At 38.4% G+C, this 18,778-nt stretch overlaps 1 protein-coding gene across 1 annotated transcript in view; it reads left to right on the top strand.

Annotated features, from left to right (window-relative positions):
• The window catches only part of TP63 (tumor protein p63), a 211,954-nt gene that overhangs the window by 173,024 nt on the left and 20,152 nt on the right, over positions 1-18,778 (top strand). The gene's annotated exons all lie outside the window — the stretch shown is intronic.

Below are 18,778 nucleotides of genomic sequence, written 5' to 3'. Positions count from 1 at the left end.
GAATACAGAGGGATGGTTAATGTTGATAAACTTCAACTCCTAATGCTGAGATACTAAAAGAGGGAAGGATAAATTATAGGTTATGAGACCTTTAAAATAAGAGACCTTTTCCAGCTCTCTCCTCTGAGTTCTCTGATTGGGAATACCTTGAATATCTTTTTTTTTTCCTCAGTCCTAATTAGAAATGAATCAGGTGGCCAGTCAGGGAAATGAGCAGAAATATTGACTCTGGTATGTATACCAGCCTCCTGACGTCTCCGATATAAGGAGCATGATGGAGGCATTGCAGTACATCCATTCTGCCTGCTTAACCCTTGTTCTGTTAGCCACCATTTGTCTGCCAGCAGAGCAAATCTAGGTTCAGACCATGATGAGATGGTCCATAGAAGTGGGTTAGGGGAGATTTGGCTTACTAGTCAGGTGTTATCATCAGCATGTCTGACTTTGAAGCAGGTGCTCAGAATGCACATGTCTTTGAATGGATGGTGGTTTATTTCCATGAGTATTTGTTGTTTTCAAGAGATTTCATTCTTGGTTTTATCCATATTCCACATTCAAGAAAATGTCAATTTGGAGAGAAGAGGGTTTTTTTGTTTTGTTTTGTTTTGTTTTTTTTAACTTGGATCTTCTAAGGAGATAAGTCAAACAAACATGTACAACTTAGAATGTCAAGGAATCCCTCTTCTGAGAGTAGGCTTTGTTTTTTCAGTGGGCACATGATTTGAAACTGAATGAGCCCAAAGTGTTGGAGGTTTATGAGAATCATCAGCATTTATTAATGGCAATCCTACCTAAGGAGAATCGAATTATTTAGAAAGGTACTTTCTAGCATTATGAGTGATAGACAGTTGGAAAGGAGACCTCTTCTGGGGTTGGACAAACTGAAAAGGTTTTGCCCTGTGACCTGTAGAAATAAGGACATTGATCAGCCAAATGATATCACCATCTCTCATGGCACGCCCCCTAGAAACCTAGACTTAGTGGCATCCTGCTGATTTGGTCTCAGCAGTATCCCTCCTACCTCTTCTCACAGTCCCTGTTCTACAGGGAGCCTCTACAGCTCTGGTTCAGCTGGTGTAGTGGGCTCCATCTCTGCTCCTCCCCAACCCCCACACCCTCCTCTTCTGTGTCAGGTGAAGGGATCTCTCCAACACACAGCTCAGATGCAAGATCACTGATGCCCGTTGTCAGTGACTGCACACTGACCTCGGAGCACGTCATGCTCTGATCAAAGTGTTCCTTTTTGGCCCAGACTCCCACCAGTAACAATAATCTCATTCTGTTTGTAAAATGCCTTATATTTTTCAACACACACACGTATATATTATCACATTTAATCCTTATAACAAACCTGTCACGTTGGCAATTATTACCCTCACTTCTTAAATGAAGAGTTATGTAACTTTTCTTGAGATTTGACACCAATTGGGTGCATAGGGAAGCCAGCCCTCTGCCTCGGTGAGTATTGTGTTCCTCACAGCATGCTGTGATTCCAAAAATATACTCTGCCCAGCCGCCAAGAGTGATGTTTCACAGTCATCAGAAGACGATTTTTGTTTTGTTTTCCCACCCCTGTTCCTGGTCTCCTGCTATCCCCTCTGTCCAAAATATTGCACTCTCTCTCTTCTCATTCCTACCTGTCATACTCCCCTCTATCCTGAAATAAGATTAGAAAAATGTTAATAACTGTTGAAGATAGGTGACGGTTGTGTGGGGTTTGATAAATTTGAAAATGTCAATAACAAAAACTTAAGAAAACTTCTGTATGTCCTTTCCGGTTGGGGTTGTCAGACTTAGAAAAAAGATCCAAGATATCCAGTTAAATATGAATTTCAGATAAACAACAAAAATTTTAGCATAAGTACATCCCATCTACTTATGGGATGTCCTTAGGCTAACAAACGAATCATTGGATTCAGATTAAATTTTAAGCGGGTATATCTGGCAATCCTATTCCTCGCTCAAACAATAACTCTTTAAGTACAAGTGAATTTTTCAGTCCTCTCACGACAGCAAATTCAGCATTTGTGACATAACAAAAAGTCTGCACATGCATTTAAATATACACTGAACTAGCACTCTTCTCTTCCATGGCTATGGGGCCTCCTACCCTCCTTCTTTTTTCCTTTGTGTCATATCTGTTTCCTTCCCGAAACTCTTTCAGATTTGTTAGTAAAGATAACTGTTCTTAATAGGTTTGCTTGATTATTTTTCTTGTTATTGCTAAAACATTTTAACAGGTCTACTCTAACTCCATAGCATCACTAAGACTGTATATTGCATTCTTTTCCCCATTGGGGCTACATAGAATATTAAGTTTTTAAGGAATGCAAAGAAGGAAAGAAAGAAAGAAAGAAAGAAAGAAAGAAAGAAAGAAAGAAGAAAAAGAAAAAAGAAAAGAAAAGAAAAGGAAAAAAAAAAGCCACAAGATGAAGCATGTTTTCATCTTAAATGAACTGTAAAGAAATAGGAAGTAACATTATGATAAGCTTTTAAGAGGTGTTGCAGGTAGAGGAAAGGATTTGTTTATGTCTCTCCCCTCCCCCCCGCCTCCTTCCCCCACCCCCAGCAAACACAGACAGCTACGTATTAGTTGGCCACACAGTCCCTAATTATCAACCATGGAAATAGACATCTCAAAATTATTGAGTTCTTGTGGATTTATTTAAAAAGGGGATGGGGAACAGAAGTTTAAGACTTGGCTTAAAGGTATCAAGCAGCAAATCTGATCTAATTTATTGAGTTACAACTTTGCTTGGTAGTATCTTACCAGTTCCTCCAGGATCTCAGTGTTTCCCCATGGTGATTTTGTATACTTACATGTTGTAAAGAAACATCACGGTTTGCCTATATGATGGTGTAGCCTTGAAAGAAATTCATCTTGTCATTGTCCACTTGGAATGGTAGGGTACCTGTAGTTGAAGCAACCTGTAAGTCTCTTAAACTTTTCACAAATTCACAGTAGCACACTTAAAAGCGCCTGGTATCTTAAGCGTAATAAAAAAAAATACAATAAGTCTAAGGAGATCAGCAAGCATGACCTCTGTTTATGTTTTGAAATCCATTGGGTACTCATCTCCCTTATTTTTTAATCCCATTGTATTTACACCTGGGTGTCTATTTCTCTGCAGCAAAAGGGACGAAGGATATAAAATATCAGAGTAATAATGATTCTCAACAATTGCTGGTACTCTTTCATGGAGAGATTTAAACCTGTTTGCTAAACTGAATTTCTGTCAGAAGGACAGTGCATTAGGATTACAGTTTATATATTGTAGGTAGAAGCACAAAGAAGAACCTGTACGGCTCCTTCCCCACACGTACAGAAAACAATAAAACAGGATGCATTATTAAGAACCTCAGAAAGAGAGTTAAGAATCCAGTTACCTAGGTTTCAGTTATAGTGGTAAAACTAGCCTTCCAATTTCCTTTCTTTCTGTCTCTACTTTTTCTTCTCTGTTTTCTGATTCACCCCAGAAACATACCTTGAGTCAAAGAGTAATCTTTAGAAGTTTGCTTTGAAAATATTTTGTCTCGCTAAAATTATGTTGCTGGTCACTGGTCTAGCACTAAAGCTGTACAGTGGAAATAAGTACCAAAGCTGAACACAGTGATACCACGGTGAGAGTTGCTGTTCATCATGCACTTAGCCGGCCCCACCGCTGGATGGTAAACACTGCCTGTTTTCCCCGTTCAACCCTCACAACAAGTTCAAAGGGGTTAGTGGAATTATCTCTGTCTTGGAGATGAGGAGTCAACAGCTCCAGCAGGCTAATCACCCTGCTAAAGTCACATAAGGATTGGCAGCGGGTCAGAGGGTATCTCCCCTAGCACCCTGAGCTGTGCCCCGCAGGTTAGGAGCAAGGGGGTTAGGAACTGCCATCAGGAGGACTTGGGAGTTCAATTTGGCCCTGCTACTTAGTAGCTGTGAAAGATTGGGCAACTTTTTAAAGCTTTCTGAGTCTCAGTTCACTTATCTGGCAAATGAGAGTCATAATATCCACTTCACAGGTTACTGTGAAGGCTATATTAAGACACAAGAATTTAGCAGTGTCTAGATTAAATCATGTTCAATAAGTATTAGCTTGTGTGTGTGTGTGTGTTAATATACAGCAAACACGGGTCCTACTTTGTACAGCGATATCACCAAAATATTCAGCTATTTGAATACTTGAGCATGCATTAGGAAATTAGGGATGGCAAATGCTAGGGTTCATTGAAAGGTACAGATTCTAAATATTTCTTTTTCATGCAGTCATCCTCAAAACTGTAGATGTCTATTCATAATTTAGTCTGCTAATTGAAGCCTGAATTTGGAAGGTATGCAATATTTTAGGAGTGAACTGAGTTGTCTATTTTTTTCTTCTTAAAAACGGCTAACCTCTTTTGTTGTAAAACAGAGCTTAACTCGTGTGTGTGTGTGTGTGTGTGTGTGTGTGTGTGTTGGAGAAAGGGAAGGAGGGAGAGAGAAGTGATGGATGGTAAGCCCATATGTTAAGGGTTTGGAGAATACTTGCTGCAATGTTTATAAGCCTCCATCCTTGAGAGGCGATAACAATTTTTCAGAGTCTCAATAACTTCCTGGGACTTTGAAGCCAGAAAGCACTGTGGTGTTCATGTTTCATTACATTTGTATCTTCATTTTATATTCTATTGTCTGTCAGCATTATTTATTTCTATTAATCTTTCCTTAATGATAAATTTCTGGAGAGTAGGGACTTGATCCCCACCCCTTCCTGTCCTAACATATAGAACAGTGACTTGAACACGACAAGGACAACATCAGTGCACAGGGAGATCTCATACAATGTCCCATGTGGTGTGTATAACAGGTACAGTAGGTGCCCTGGATTTGATGTTTAAACCTATATAAGAGGCCTGACCTTGTCTTCTACCCCTGTTTTGTTGTGAGCACACGAGTTTATCTACTTGAGCCTCTGATTCTTCATTGACCAAGAGTGGAGAAGAATGATTTACTCACAGAGTTAGCTGAAAATTAAATGGATAGCGTGTCTAAAAATGCTCTATAAGCAGGTAATGACTCCACATGGCGAGTGACAATGTCATTTCTGGAAATTAATAGACGCTATTACCGTCCACGCTGTCAAGATATAGTCCCACATCTCTTCTCATAAGCCCGGTCCACCTAGCCTTCCAGTAAAAAACAGTATCCTTCAGTTCCAAACAAGTTACCACACTTAGTAGAGAGTTTACTTTTAGGGTTAATTTGCAGATGACACTTCAAAACAAGCAATGAATCTAGTGAAAGGGAACTAATAGGTTTGGTATTATCTTGCAAAGGGTGCCCACGCCATTATATAGGGCTGTGAGTGTGTCTGGCGGTTACAAGTTCCTAAATGTGTTTCTGTTCACTGGAAAGATGCAGCCTTCAGCAGGGACTAGAGGTTTAGGAACTGTGTACCCTGGGAGTCATTTTGAAGGAGAGCACAAGAGTCTGGGGAAGGATAGACAATGACCTTCAACTCTAGCATCCAAGGGTTGAGGAAGAATAGCCCTGGGATGGATTCCTGCCAGTGTGAGGGCCACAGCGTGAAGCATTGCCCTGGACCAAGGACGGGAAGCATTCTTGGTGGACAGTGACCTGAGCTCTGAACAAGCCTCCCACCTTTCTGACCCGAGGCTGCCTTCTCCATATGCCAACATAAGGGCAAAGGAAGAAGTGGGGGCGTTGGGTTTGGACCCTGAGTTTGAGAGAAATAACAGGTATAAGAGGAAGCCCCTGCAGGGTTTTGCAGGGTGCGGGTACAGTGAGTCACCCTGAGGGGGAAAGAAGATGCTTTCTCTCCCTTAAGGGCAAATAAGGGCTAAAACCCAGAGCTGTGCCCTGGAAAGTAGCCTTGTTACCCAGACACGCTCCTGCTGCAGTGAAAGGGAAGCAACAGGTGGCATAGACTGTTTCTTGTCCAAAGTGTGTGTGCGCCCCCAGGAAGCTCTCCTGATATGCCCACCAACCTGCCCCCCAGATAACACCTTTTATGAAAAGAGTGGATAGGAATGTTTTACAGTGAAAAGATCATGGGGTTGGAAGCTGGGAGTCATAGGTTCTAATCCTGCCCTACTGCTGGCGCTTGGTGTGACCTTTTCCCTGAGTTTGTTCTCTTATTTAGACACCAGAAAGTTAAACTAGGTATGTCTGATGGGGTGCCCTGTCCCCCAGGGTTTCTGCTCACCCGCGTTCCTGCTGGAAGAATTTTTTGTCCACAGATAATTGTATCTTCCCGTATTGCTGGGGGGTGTCCAGGTTTGTTTTGCAGAGGGCCATGCAGTATGCGGGACACGCAGTCATGAGGGTTTTTCGCAGGCATTTCGTCAGCACTGAGAAGAAGACAAATCGCCCGAAGTTCCATGCTCAGCTCCGGCATTTATTGGAGTGTTGCTTTAAACATTTGAGCCCCCGTTTCTGCACATGTAAAACAGGAGAGTCACTTCACCCCTTGAGAGTTCTCAGGGTTGTTGTGACTTGAGGAAACATTGGAGGTAAGCTAACATTTATGGAGCACCTGCTGTATACCAGTCACTCTGGCGAATGCTCTCCAGTGTCTGCCTTGTGAAGGTAACTGCAGGTGGTATTACTGGTCAAGCAGGGTTGGCAGGGGTGGCCCCGACAGGAGACTCTACCTGAAAGGTCATTTTACCCTCCTGGGGAGACAGAGTTGCAAAATTACCAATCAGGTCTGTCAAATCTTTTTAAACTGGCTTTCCAAATTCATACCCTCAGGCATCTAGAACCAGGCTGGCGGGCTCCACCCCCCACCCCTTCCCAAGGTCTGTGCCAACACGCTGTCCTCCAGAAAGGGAGGCTGCAGCTGTTTCCCAGCTAGGCCAGTGCCCAGGGCTGGCCACAGAGCTGCCTGGGGCTTCCCAGAGAGGTATCAGGGCACATCCCTCCCTACCACGGTTTTGTTGCTCTATGGTGCAGTCTGAATGTCCCACCCCCCGACCCCCCTCCACCTGCCAGGCCTCAGTGGGCTCCGGGCTGGTCTTCAAGGTAAGCAGGTAGCAGAGAGCCCACCTGCTTGATGTCAACATCTGTGGGCGCGGCCCTGGGAAGAATGTGCCGCTCCCAGCCTGGGCTCAGGTAATTAATCCCCACAACTGACAGGTGGCAACAGGCGGCCCTTTGGCTGGGGCCATCGGGGAAAAGTGCTTGGAGGAAGGATTTTTTTTTTTTTTTTTAAACTATCAAGCACACAATTCGTACATGTCTGGCAGCTAGACGACTGCGGCAGGAAGGGAGACAGGGAGGAGAAGTTGAATGCCTTGCCAGAGGACTAGGGGGCCAATTTTGGAATCTCTTCCTGCCCAATCATGATGATAGATTCAATAGGAGGTGGTGGCCTGGGCTCTGTTTGCAAGCTCACTTTGCAGATTTCCCCTTCCTTTGAAGTAGATGCCGTCCTAAGTGGGATGCCTTCCTTGTGAATGAAGAAGTTGAAGGCCACTAGGAGAAGTGATTTCCCTAAGATGATGCAGGAAGTCAGTGAGCAAGTGCATAACTAGAGTCCTGCCCTCCTGCCTTCCTGTCAGTGAGTCTTTGGGCGATATTTACCACTCCGTTGTACATGTGCAGTTTAGAAATGAGGTGATTAAACTGTGGTGTAGTCACAGGAAGGATAATCAATTGGTTCTTGAATGATATTTTGGGTTTTCACCTAACCTTTTAAAGCTGATTTCTCAAGAAAATACCCGAACCTGCCCCCAAACTATATACATGCGTTCACTTGCTAGTTTTGCTTTTGGTATTTTGATACATCATCCATCATAGCCATGACAGAACATTAACCTGATGTTTGTTCAGAATGTATTTACTTAACTAAAACCTTTAAAGTGACCACCTTTTAATTATTAAATTTTTTTTAAAAACCTCTCTTCCTAAATGTGAAATTTATAATATTTCCCAAGTGAGTTTATTTATAGAGGACAGACCCGGAACATAGTATATAATTAGCCCATACAATTATATGTGAAACAGATTATTCAGTCGATTGCAAGCAGATCATACTGGAGCTGTATCTGGCTCTTTCCAGCTAAGACTGTTTTTGCATTTTAGCAAATTAGATAGTTATAGTTAATTTTCCAAAGCTTCTTGATTGAAAATAATGTTTGACCCTTATATTTTTATTTTCAAGCTTCTCATTTCTTTTAAAAAAATGTTTATTTATTTGGAGAGAGAGAGATAGAGAGTGAGTGTGTGCCATTGGGTGGAGGGGCAGAGAGAGGAGGAGAGAGAGAATCCCAAGCAGGCTCCATACTGTTAGCCTGGAGCCTGATGCGGGGCTTGATCTCACAAATCATGAGATCATGACCTGAGCTGAAATCAAGAGTCAGACACTCAAACAGCTGAGCCCCTCAAGCATCTCATTTCTGCTTCTTAGTAGTCTTTCCCTCTGCCAAGTCAGTTGCCAGAACTTTATTTTGTCCTCTCTGAATATCCCATGTGTTTTATAAGATTTTATTTTCCACCAGTTTCAGTTCTTGCTTTTATCATTCCCTTACCCTCTTAAAAGGGGCTTTTTGACTCGGCCATTCCAAAAATACAGTTTAGAGAAGAAAAAAAAATTGAAATCACTGAATATTTTAGGATAATTCTGACTAAATTCAGACTGGCTTTGCACTTGATAATGGCCATATTTAGATGAATAGTGTTGTGACAGCTTTGGGACTTGCCCTTTTTTTCTTGTCAAATATTATAGGTTATCTGAGGTTGTAAAGACCCCACCTTTCACCGCTTGTATTCTTTGAACTCTCTGCAAATAAGAACCATAAGTTAGAAGCGCACCTTAGCATTTCTTACCGGTGAATGGTAATCGTCTTTTAGATTATTTGTAAATCTCATTATTTTTAATTTTCTTTTACTGCAATCATCTCAAATTCATGCAGAAGCCAAGAAAAGTTGTTGGTATATTTAAGCCTTGGCATAGATTTTAGTCTCCTTTTTAGACCCGGCCATCCTCACAGTAGGTAATTTGCCCCCAGCGTTCATGGACCACAGTTGGATCTTGTTTATATATTAAGGTCTATTCTGTGGGCTAATGGCCAATAGGTAATAATGTACATAGTACTAAATTAGGAAAAGGGGTGCCTGGGTGGCTCAGTCAGTTAAGCATCTGACTCTTGGTATGGCTCAGGTCATGATCTCACGCTTCATGAGTTTGAGCCCCACATCCAGATTCTCCCTGGGATTCTCTCTGCCCCTCCTCCATTCTCTGTGTCTCTCAAAATAAATAAAAACTTAAAAAAATAAATTAGAAAAAAAAGTTGAGATATATTCTTTTAGCATGATGGCTTGCCAGATGTGGATTTATCTGCAAGCTGGCACTGTAGCATCAGAATGGCTTTGACACTATATTATACTGCTGCTTCCCTTGAGAATGGATGGAGTAGTGGGGTGGGTTATGTAGTTACTCGTTTGTCTATTCCAATGATGTTTATTCCTTCCATATTCTTGGACATTTGTAGGTGACGTTAGCCTTGCAATTTGGGATTTGCATACGGTATGGTATTTCTTCTGGGAGAGGTTGAAAGAGTAAGTGTTTTGTTTTGCTTTTTGATGGAGTGGGGAGGGAGGGTCTGTGTTGCACCTTTAGGAAAGTGAGCTGTTGAAAAATTATGCAGGTGTGTGCTGATATTAGCTGGCATCTCTATGCATTGTGATACTGAATTACCAGTCTGGCAGCCAAGGGCATGTAATATAGTATGTCTACTGAGGCAGGTGGTGACGGTGGGGTCGTAGTTACTGGAATGCTTTTCTCCCCACTTCTCTTTGCAACATATTATTAGTAGAGGAGCTGAATTTACTCTTGTTTTCCAAAATCCCCTGGAGTTATTTTATTTGAACATGATATTTGGCTTTGTGGAGTTCACTCCTCAGTATGCCAAACCTTCACCCCTCCTTCACAAAGTGAAACAAAACTCAGGCAAAGCTTGCTTTTCCATTTTGTCAGGGATATTGTATAGCAAGAAAGAGGTTAGTTCATTTGTCAGTTTTGAGGCACCTCTGTTCCATGACACTGTAGAAATACTTTGTTCATGTGGATGCTCAAGATTGTGGAAGAGGAAATTTTGTTGAGGCCCAAAAAAAATGTGCTCTTTGTTCTTACTCATAGGCTAGTAATCCTTAGGAATAGACACACTATTGGATATGCATACATTTATATCAGTACACACATTGATTCCTACTATTTTTATGTACTTCTGATCAGAAAGATTATCAACACTCTGTTTTCCAGATTCTTTTTAAAGAGGTACCTTGCCAGTGTGAACCTGGAAACTGAATTCTCTGACAGATTTGCATCAGATCATAAAATATTCAAAACAAAAGAAACAGAGATCATCTAATGAAGTTCTCTCATTTTCCCCTATGGATGATTATTAGCTCAGTGTTCAGAGAGATCATGTGAGTTGCCTGAAATTCCTCAGTGACAGAGTGGCCAAAGGCTATGACTTTTTTTGAGAGATCAATTACTTTATCTTTGGAAGTAAATTCTTTCACATATGCTTTTTTCTTTTCCTTTTTTTTTTTCTCTTTCTCTATCACAATATTTTATTTTCTGATTTTACATTAAGATTTGCCTAATTTTAAGAGCTACAAGTTCATGTGGTATTTTACCTAAATACTGTATATAAAAAGATTAATACAATCCACTGCCGACTTATCAAATCTAAGACCAGATGGGGTAAAATTGGTTCTTAAAACAATTGGTGGGCATTTCCTGTTATTCTTACATTCAAGATCCCATTCTGAAAATGTACTTATCTTTTAGGAAGAAAATCACAATTCCTAGTCAGACTTATTTACTAAACTAAAAAGCATGTGATATTGAAACAAATAGCAGTATGGAATATCCTTGTAATCTTGCAGGAAATGGTGATCAAATTTTATTTTTTAGATGAACTCTGAGCTTTATACTTGTTTTTCTAATCATATTGAATGTTTATGTAAATTCACTCTGGTATGAAATACACCAGTTCCACTTGGGCCCCATACTGCTAGTGTTAAGACCGCATGGTGCATGAGTTGGGACATTGGCCTGTGTGTCAAGATGGTCCTTGTTGCTGAGTGTGTTTGAGCAAGTCTCCTCTCCTCTCTGGGGCTTGGATCTTTCCTCTGGAACTGGAGTGGCTGAACCAAATCATCTCTAAGCTGATCTAACTTTGTAAGAAAAGCTTAGCCGTGGTATCATAAACTAAAACTGCCTTGAAACAAGTGATTTGATAATAGAAACGGAAAACCAAATCCTTGGCTTACAATGCCAGTTTGGTTTTATATGGAAACTCCGTCATCAGGGTATAATGAAGTTGTAAAAGTATTAGTTTTTCCGAAGTAAGGAAATCTGAGTTCATTCCTACATTGCCTAGATTTAGTGCAACCTTTAGAAATCATTTCTTCAGGGATGCTCTCCTGACCCTCCAAATTAAATAGAGCTTCACATTTTGCCTTGTGTCCCTCTGCTTTTTATTTAGAACATATATCACATTTTTAGAAATAATTTGTTTAATGTCATTGCTTCGTCTAAGCCAACTCCATTAGCCCAAGGTATACTGCTAGTTCCCTGGAATTCAGGAGAGAGCCTGTCATGAAGCAGGTGTTCAATAAATATTTGTTAAATTAATGAACCAACTTCACTAAGTTTTATATCTGAAAATTAATGGGAGAATAAAGTTTGGACAAGACATGCTATAATGTTTCTTCTGGGTTCTAATATCTTATTTCTATATTCTCCATATTCTAAAATTATAAGTCTGCAACAGACTTACAGGTACTGCCCATATTAAATTTATTTATTACAATTTTTATTAGGAAATATTTCAAGCCTACAAAAACAGCAAATAAGTTTAGATACCTGAGTATCTACCAAAATTCATATTGCTTCAAATATTGTTTTTTTAAAAAATTAATGTTTATTTACTTTTGAGAGAAAGAGAGAGAGGTGTGAGTGTGTGTGTGTGTGTGGGGGGGGGGTGCATAGAGAGGGAGACACAGAATCTGAAGCAGGTTCCAGGCTGTAAGCTGTCAACACAGAGCCTGACACGGGGCTCAAACTCATGGAACGTGAGATCATTACCCGAGCTGAAGTCAGATGCTTAACTGACTGAGCCAACCAGGCACCCCTCAAATATTGTTTCTAAATAAAATATTACAGATGAAGCCAGAAGGTCTCCCTCCATTCTATCTCATTACCCTCTCTTCTTCCTTCTATTAAAATGAATAAGTATGTCCACATGTAAGAACACAGATAAATGTTGAAAACAAGAGAAATGAAAAGAGATTGCTGAGATTAAATGTTGATCAGTGTAGCTTAAGTAAATTTTAAGGACACATAAAATTATATTGTACTTACTTATGAATCTATACATGTGTATATAAAAATGTATGGAAGCAGATAAACCAAATCCATTCATTTTCTTAAACAAATGAACCCAGTAGCTTGACATGGTCTAGAACTTAGTGATCACTACCAGGTAAATAAGAATTGTCTGATTTCATTGTAAATGGTTAATATTCAAACTTAAGCAGATTTTTATTATCTGACAACCACTCCCTCACCAGGTTGAAATAATGTTTTCACAATGCTCCCCAAGTTACTTAAGCTACATTAAACACTTTATGTGGAAGATCTTAGAAACATGAAGCTTCAGTAATAATCATAATTCACAGCTTTTATGTTGGTCTTTGCAGTTGACTAAGGCTTCTCCTATCCATCCATGATTTTACCCCTCCACCCTAAGAGCTATAGAAGTTTATATGTATATATTTTAATTTTATGTTGGTGAGAAGTTAGGTGATTGCATAAAGACCCAGGGAATGAGTAGAGGAGGCAGAATTTTTAAATCTTGACTCTTGACCCCTAGCTCAGTGACTATTGCTTACAATTGATGGGGTTGAGTAAGAGTCCTTCCCTAATGCTCTTGGCTTTGATAACTAAGCCCTTACTTCTTTCACAACAAAGTTGGCCTATGAATTCCAGTGTTACCTCATGTTATTTTATTTTCTTGGTCCAGAATTAAAGTTAACTATCTTTTGTTTTCTCTATTTGTTGAAGAGTCCATTGACTAAGCCAAGTCTTATTTTACTACTGACTGTCGGGAGCCCTAAACTAACTCTCGTTCATTTTTTTTTTTTTTTTTAGAAAAGGTAATAAGCAAATAACTGGTCTTATTTTTGCAAGCATCTTTTGTTCCAATGAAAAACAATTCTCAGTCTGTTTTGGTGCCTTCATGATGAAAACTAGAAGACTGAGTTTTAGTGAATCCTATGTCCTCCGTCTCTTCATCTTTTTAGTCATTTCTATCACCCTAGTTTGGGCCCTCCTCCTTTCTTGCCTGAACACCTCCTGACAGGTCCCCTTCCTCTTACTTTATTCCAGTCTCGCTCCTACTGGCTTTGCTTTACTTAATACATTGACCTGATAGATCCGTCCCTTGGTATGCAATCCTTAGTGACTCTTCTTTGCCTGCTGGTAGAGTCTAGCTGTTTCTTCTGACATCCAGGGCTCCTCAGAATCTGGCAACTGCCTTCCTGGCTTAGCCTCATTGCTTTCTGTTCTGCCCCTCTGCCTCCTGCCTCTCCCCCTCCTGCCTCCCCCCACCTATAGTTTAGCCATAGTTAACATCTCTCTGCTTATATCCATGATATTCCCTCTCTGTGGAAAGCCTGCTCTCTGTCTCTTGGCTCTTCCATTCTGGCATCCTTGGGTATACCATATAGTTGGTGAATAACTTGCCTTTTAAGGCCTCACTTAAATATCACTACCACTGTGAAATCTTTCTTCTCCAGTAGAATACATTTACTTTTCTCTTTCTCTCTTATCTCCAACCAATCTGCCAGTAAATCTGGTTAAAATATATCCAGAAACCAACTGCTTCTCACCAACTCTACTGCTGGTCTAAGCCACTGGGATTTTTTACTTGAATTATTTGCAGTAGCTTCTTTACTGATCTCTCTGTTCCATCTATAAAGTCTGTTTTTCACATAACAGCCAAAATACTATTCAAGTGGAAATCATATCATGTCACTTTCTCAGACCTCTCCAATGACTTCCTAGCTCACACTAAGTTGAAGTCTTTCCCTGGCCTATAAGGCCTCACGTGGTCTGGGCCCCATATTCTGTCTGCTTGAGATCTTGTCCCTTACCACTGTAGCCTTTGCTTACTGGTATCCTTGACAGACATACTCTCCTCAGGACCTTATCATGTGCTAGCTCCAGTAATTGAAATATTATTTCCCTAGGCTCATCCATGGGATGAGCATGCATGCCTCCTATGCATGGCTCAATCCAGTGTATTTCCTTCAGATCTTTCTTTACATATCAATATATCAAAGAATTCTTCCCTGATGAAATAATATCCCCCTCACACCACACTACCCAGCTCCTGGTTCTTGACTATATCCTTTAATTTTACCCAGACTTTATTTTCTTTATAGCACCTATTACCATCTGACATAGTATTTATTTGTTTATTCTAGAGCAGTGACACCTTTAGAGCATGGACTTTGCTTTTTTTTACTGCTGAATTTCCAGAACTAAAACAGAGTCTTGAATATAATACTAAATAAATAGCAAATTTATTAACAAATATGTTATTGCTCTATCCTCTGTAATCCCATAATACATTCTGTATACCTCTGCTATGCTCAGTGGATTGTTTCACTCTACCTCTAAACCATGACCAATTTGAGGTAAGACTAAGTTTTTCTTTCAGTTTATGTTTCAAAAACTGCCCTACACAGCAAGGATATATAAGTTCCTGCATTATGGGGTTTTGAATCTTATTTCTCTATGTTTCTTGTATAGAACAGAGTATCGACCATAGGTAGTATGTGCTTAGTAGACATTTGTTTGGCAATTATTGAATGATGTTAATATATAGATCTCATGCCTAGTTTACAGTGGCAGCTGATAAGCAAATTCTTATATAGAATCTTAACTTCCCACTAAAATATTATGAATTACAGGGAAAAGCCTAACTAAATTGGACACTCATGCTATTTATAATAGTGTAGCAATTTTTATTTTTTAAAGGGCTTATAGAATCAAATTGAAAATTGACATTTGTCAAATTTTCAATTGTCAAAGAGACATGAGGGATGCAAATACTAGCCCTAGTTATATCTTATTATGTTCACAGAAAACTATAAAAGTGATTACATACCTATATCAAAACAACAACAACAACAAGGGGGGGAAGGAAGGGGAGGGGGAGGAGGAGGGGGGAGGAAGAAGTAAAAGAACTCTAAATATAAGGGAACAGCATTTTAATGAACCAAAGGAAGCAAAAACATCCTAGCAACCAGAAAAAAAAAAATTAGAAGATTGCTTCAGTACAAAGCAATAAAACATAAGCACTATAAATTGGTGAAGAAAATAACATACCTAGAACAGCAGGCTGTGATGGAAAGATGACTGTATAAGGTAAAAAGGGAGATTAAGCAAGATAAAGAACAACATTTAAGTGCAATAGAAGACTTACAACTAATTGTAGTAGGGCAGAACAGAACTAACTCTAGAAAACCCTACACATGATATGTACATGACTTTGACAAGCTTTCCCTGAATGCAGACAAAAGGAAAAGATACTAACAATTCATGTTTGAGTATATAAAATGTATGAAAGATAGACAATGTGGATCCAAAGTAAGACTTACATGTTTCTGAAAATTAATGAGTAGAAAAAGCAAAAATATAAGTAAAACAAGAAAAGTAAATTATATTGAGTTAAAGTATGTAAGTTGAAAGAGCTCACCAATTCCCAAATAATTTCCAAAAAAAAATTAGAAATATTCTCACTTAAAAGAAAATAAAAATAAAGAAGGAAACAAATCCTGTAAGGATCTAGGGAAAAATAAGCAGCTTACTTAAAAGAAGAAAATTCAAATTGACCTTGGACTTCCCTGCAATACTAACATGTGCATTGACTCAACTATCTGGTTTTAAGGGATCCAACTGAAACTAATTTATGTGCAAAGGATTTGTGAATTAAAATGTGCACAGCATGGGGCACCCAGGTGGCTCAGTCAGTTAAGCATCTGACTCTTGGTTTCGTGAGTTCAAGCCCTGCATCAGGCTCTGCACTGACAGTGCGGAGCCTGCTTGGGATTCTCTCACTCCCTCTCTCCCTCACTCACACTGTCTCTGCCTCTCTCAAAAATAAATAAACGTAATTTTTTAAAATGTGCACAAGAGCGTTATTTTTAATATTTTTAAATTATAATAAAATTCATATTCTATAAGAAAGGCATGATTAAATAAATCATGGTATGTCTCTTTTTAATACTATAATTACAGCCCTTTAACATCACATTTTTAAATTAGACATACTCACGATATGTTAAATAAGACAAGACACCAAATTTTTTTATGGTGTGTTCCAGTTTGTATAAGGGTGTGTGTGTTTGTGAGAGAGTGTTTGTGTTGTATGTGTTTATATGAATAGGAAAAAGTCTAAAATGTTAATGGTGTGCATCTCTGGGTGGGGGAAATATGTCATATATTTCTGTTTTTCAGAATTTCCGTGTGCATATGTTATAATTATGAAAAAAACCAGACACATTTATGGAAAAAGAAGTTGAGAAATTTATGTCTTTAATCCTTCATAACTGCTTCTAGTAGTGACAGCATTGTGGGAAGAGATAGGTTATACCTTTAAACATAAAGGTTGGAATGTTTGACATCTACCCAAAGAGCTGCTGGAGATTCAATGCAATGGACATGCATCACCAACGAAGTTCTTAGATATAGGGATTCTCTTTTCAGATATAGACTCAACTGGGTTCTTCCTTTGATACCTATAGTCGAAAAAACCTAGCTACAGAAAAAAAAATGACCATAGAACAGCAATGAAAAAATCCATTTGGAATGATAAGAAAATGGTACAAAGGGGAAATAGGTTAGAGCCAGAGATGGAACCCACCTAATAAACAGAAGTCTTAGAGGAAGAATTATCTTTCTCAAGAATGTAAGTATGGTCCTTTATTATATTGAATATGAAGACTCCAAAAGAAATTACAATTGGATGTCAAATTATATTGGATAACCCAACCTCCAAAAGAAATGCTTATATATTCCTCCATATTAAGAATATATCAAAATGTTGTAGATATAGCCAAAGGGATGCTTTAGATGTACCTTTGCAGAATTAAATGCTTATATTAGGGAAACAAGTCTAAAATCAATGGTCTAAGATATCAATTTAAAAAATAAAAATAAAACAATAACAAATTGGACCATAGTTCAATTCTTGCAGTTGGGCAAGAATAAAAATTAAAAGTCATGCATATTGGAAAGGAGTAAAACTGTCTTTAGTCACAGTTAATGTAATCATCTATGCAGAAAATCATAAGATAGCTATAAAAAATTACTAGAACTAATAAGTTTAGCAAGGTCACAGGATACATAGTTAATATACAAAGATTAATTATGTTTTTATATACTGAAAAAATAAAATTAGACATTAAAAATTTTGAAGTAGCATGTAAACAATTAAAAAAATACCAAAGGAGCAGTCTAACAAAATATGTGCAAAATTTATATACTGAAAATTATGAAACATTCCTGAGAGAAATTAAAGGTTCCTATTTGGATGTATATACCACATTCATAGATTAAAATACATAATATTGTGAATATATCACTTCTTTTCAAGATCACCTATATATTAGAAACAGTTTCATCCAAAATTTTACCAGGTATTTTGTGATAATCGACAACTTGCTTGTAAATTTTAAATGGAAATTCAGAAGACCTGAAATAGCCAAAACAATCTTGAAAAAGAACAAAATTGGAGGTTGCCATTTACCTGATTTCAAGACTTCCTATAAAGTTAGAGTAATCCAAACAGTGTGCACTGATGTATGAAGACACATAGATCAATAGAAAAGAGCAGTGTCCAGATAAAAATGTGAATGCATTTGGCCAATTAATTTTCAAAAAAGATGCCAAGGCTATTGAACAGAGTCCCAGAATGTTTCTGGAACAAATAGATTGTTGTTAAAAAGAAGAGGAAAAGGAAGAGGAGAATTGACTGAACATAGATACAGAACTACATGCAACGGCTAAAACTATAAATCTTCTACACACAAACATACAAAATCCTTCTGAACATCAGGCTAGGCCAGGATTTCTTATGACAGAAAGGAAATGAGCCTTAAAGGCAAAATATTGATGATTCCTCAAAATTAATTGTTTTGGAAAAGCACAGAAAATTGGTAAAAAAAAAAAAAAAAAAAGACAAGCTACAGACTGGGAGAAAACATATTTTAAAAACATATCTGATAAAGGACTTGTATCTGGAACATATGAAGAACTTTTTCAACTCAAATTAAGAATACAAGCAACCCAATTATAAAATTAAAATTTAAGGGATGCTGGATGGCTAAGTGGGTTAAGCGTCAACTCTTGATTTCAGGCCAAGTCATAATCTCAGTTTGTGAGATCAAGCCCCGCATCAGGCTCTGCACAGCATGGAGCCTGCTTGGGATTCTCTTTCTACTTCTCTCTCTACCCCTTCCCTACTTGCAATCTTTCTCTCTCTCAAAGTAAATAAGTAAACTTAAAAAAGTTAAAATTCAAGAAGTATGAAAGATTTGAACACTTTAAAAAAGAATAGTAAATAAGTATATGAAATAGTATAAAATGAATATAAATCTATTTATATTTTTAATTTTTTACTTTAATTTATTTATATAAAATATTTATATTTAAAATTTTTATTATATAAAAATATAAATGAAGTACATGAAACAAGTATATGAAAAGAC

The sequence above is a fragment of the Panthera uncia genome, chromosome C2 (assembly GCF_023721935.1).
Source record: "Panthera uncia isolate 11264 chromosome C2, Puncia_PCG_1.0, whole genome shotgun sequence".
NCBI classification, from domain to species: Eukaryota; Metazoa; Chordata; class Mammalia; order Carnivora; family Felidae; genus Panthera; species Panthera uncia.
Note: the sequence above shows the minus strand (reverse complement) of the source record. Positions and strands in the feature narration are given on the sequence as shown.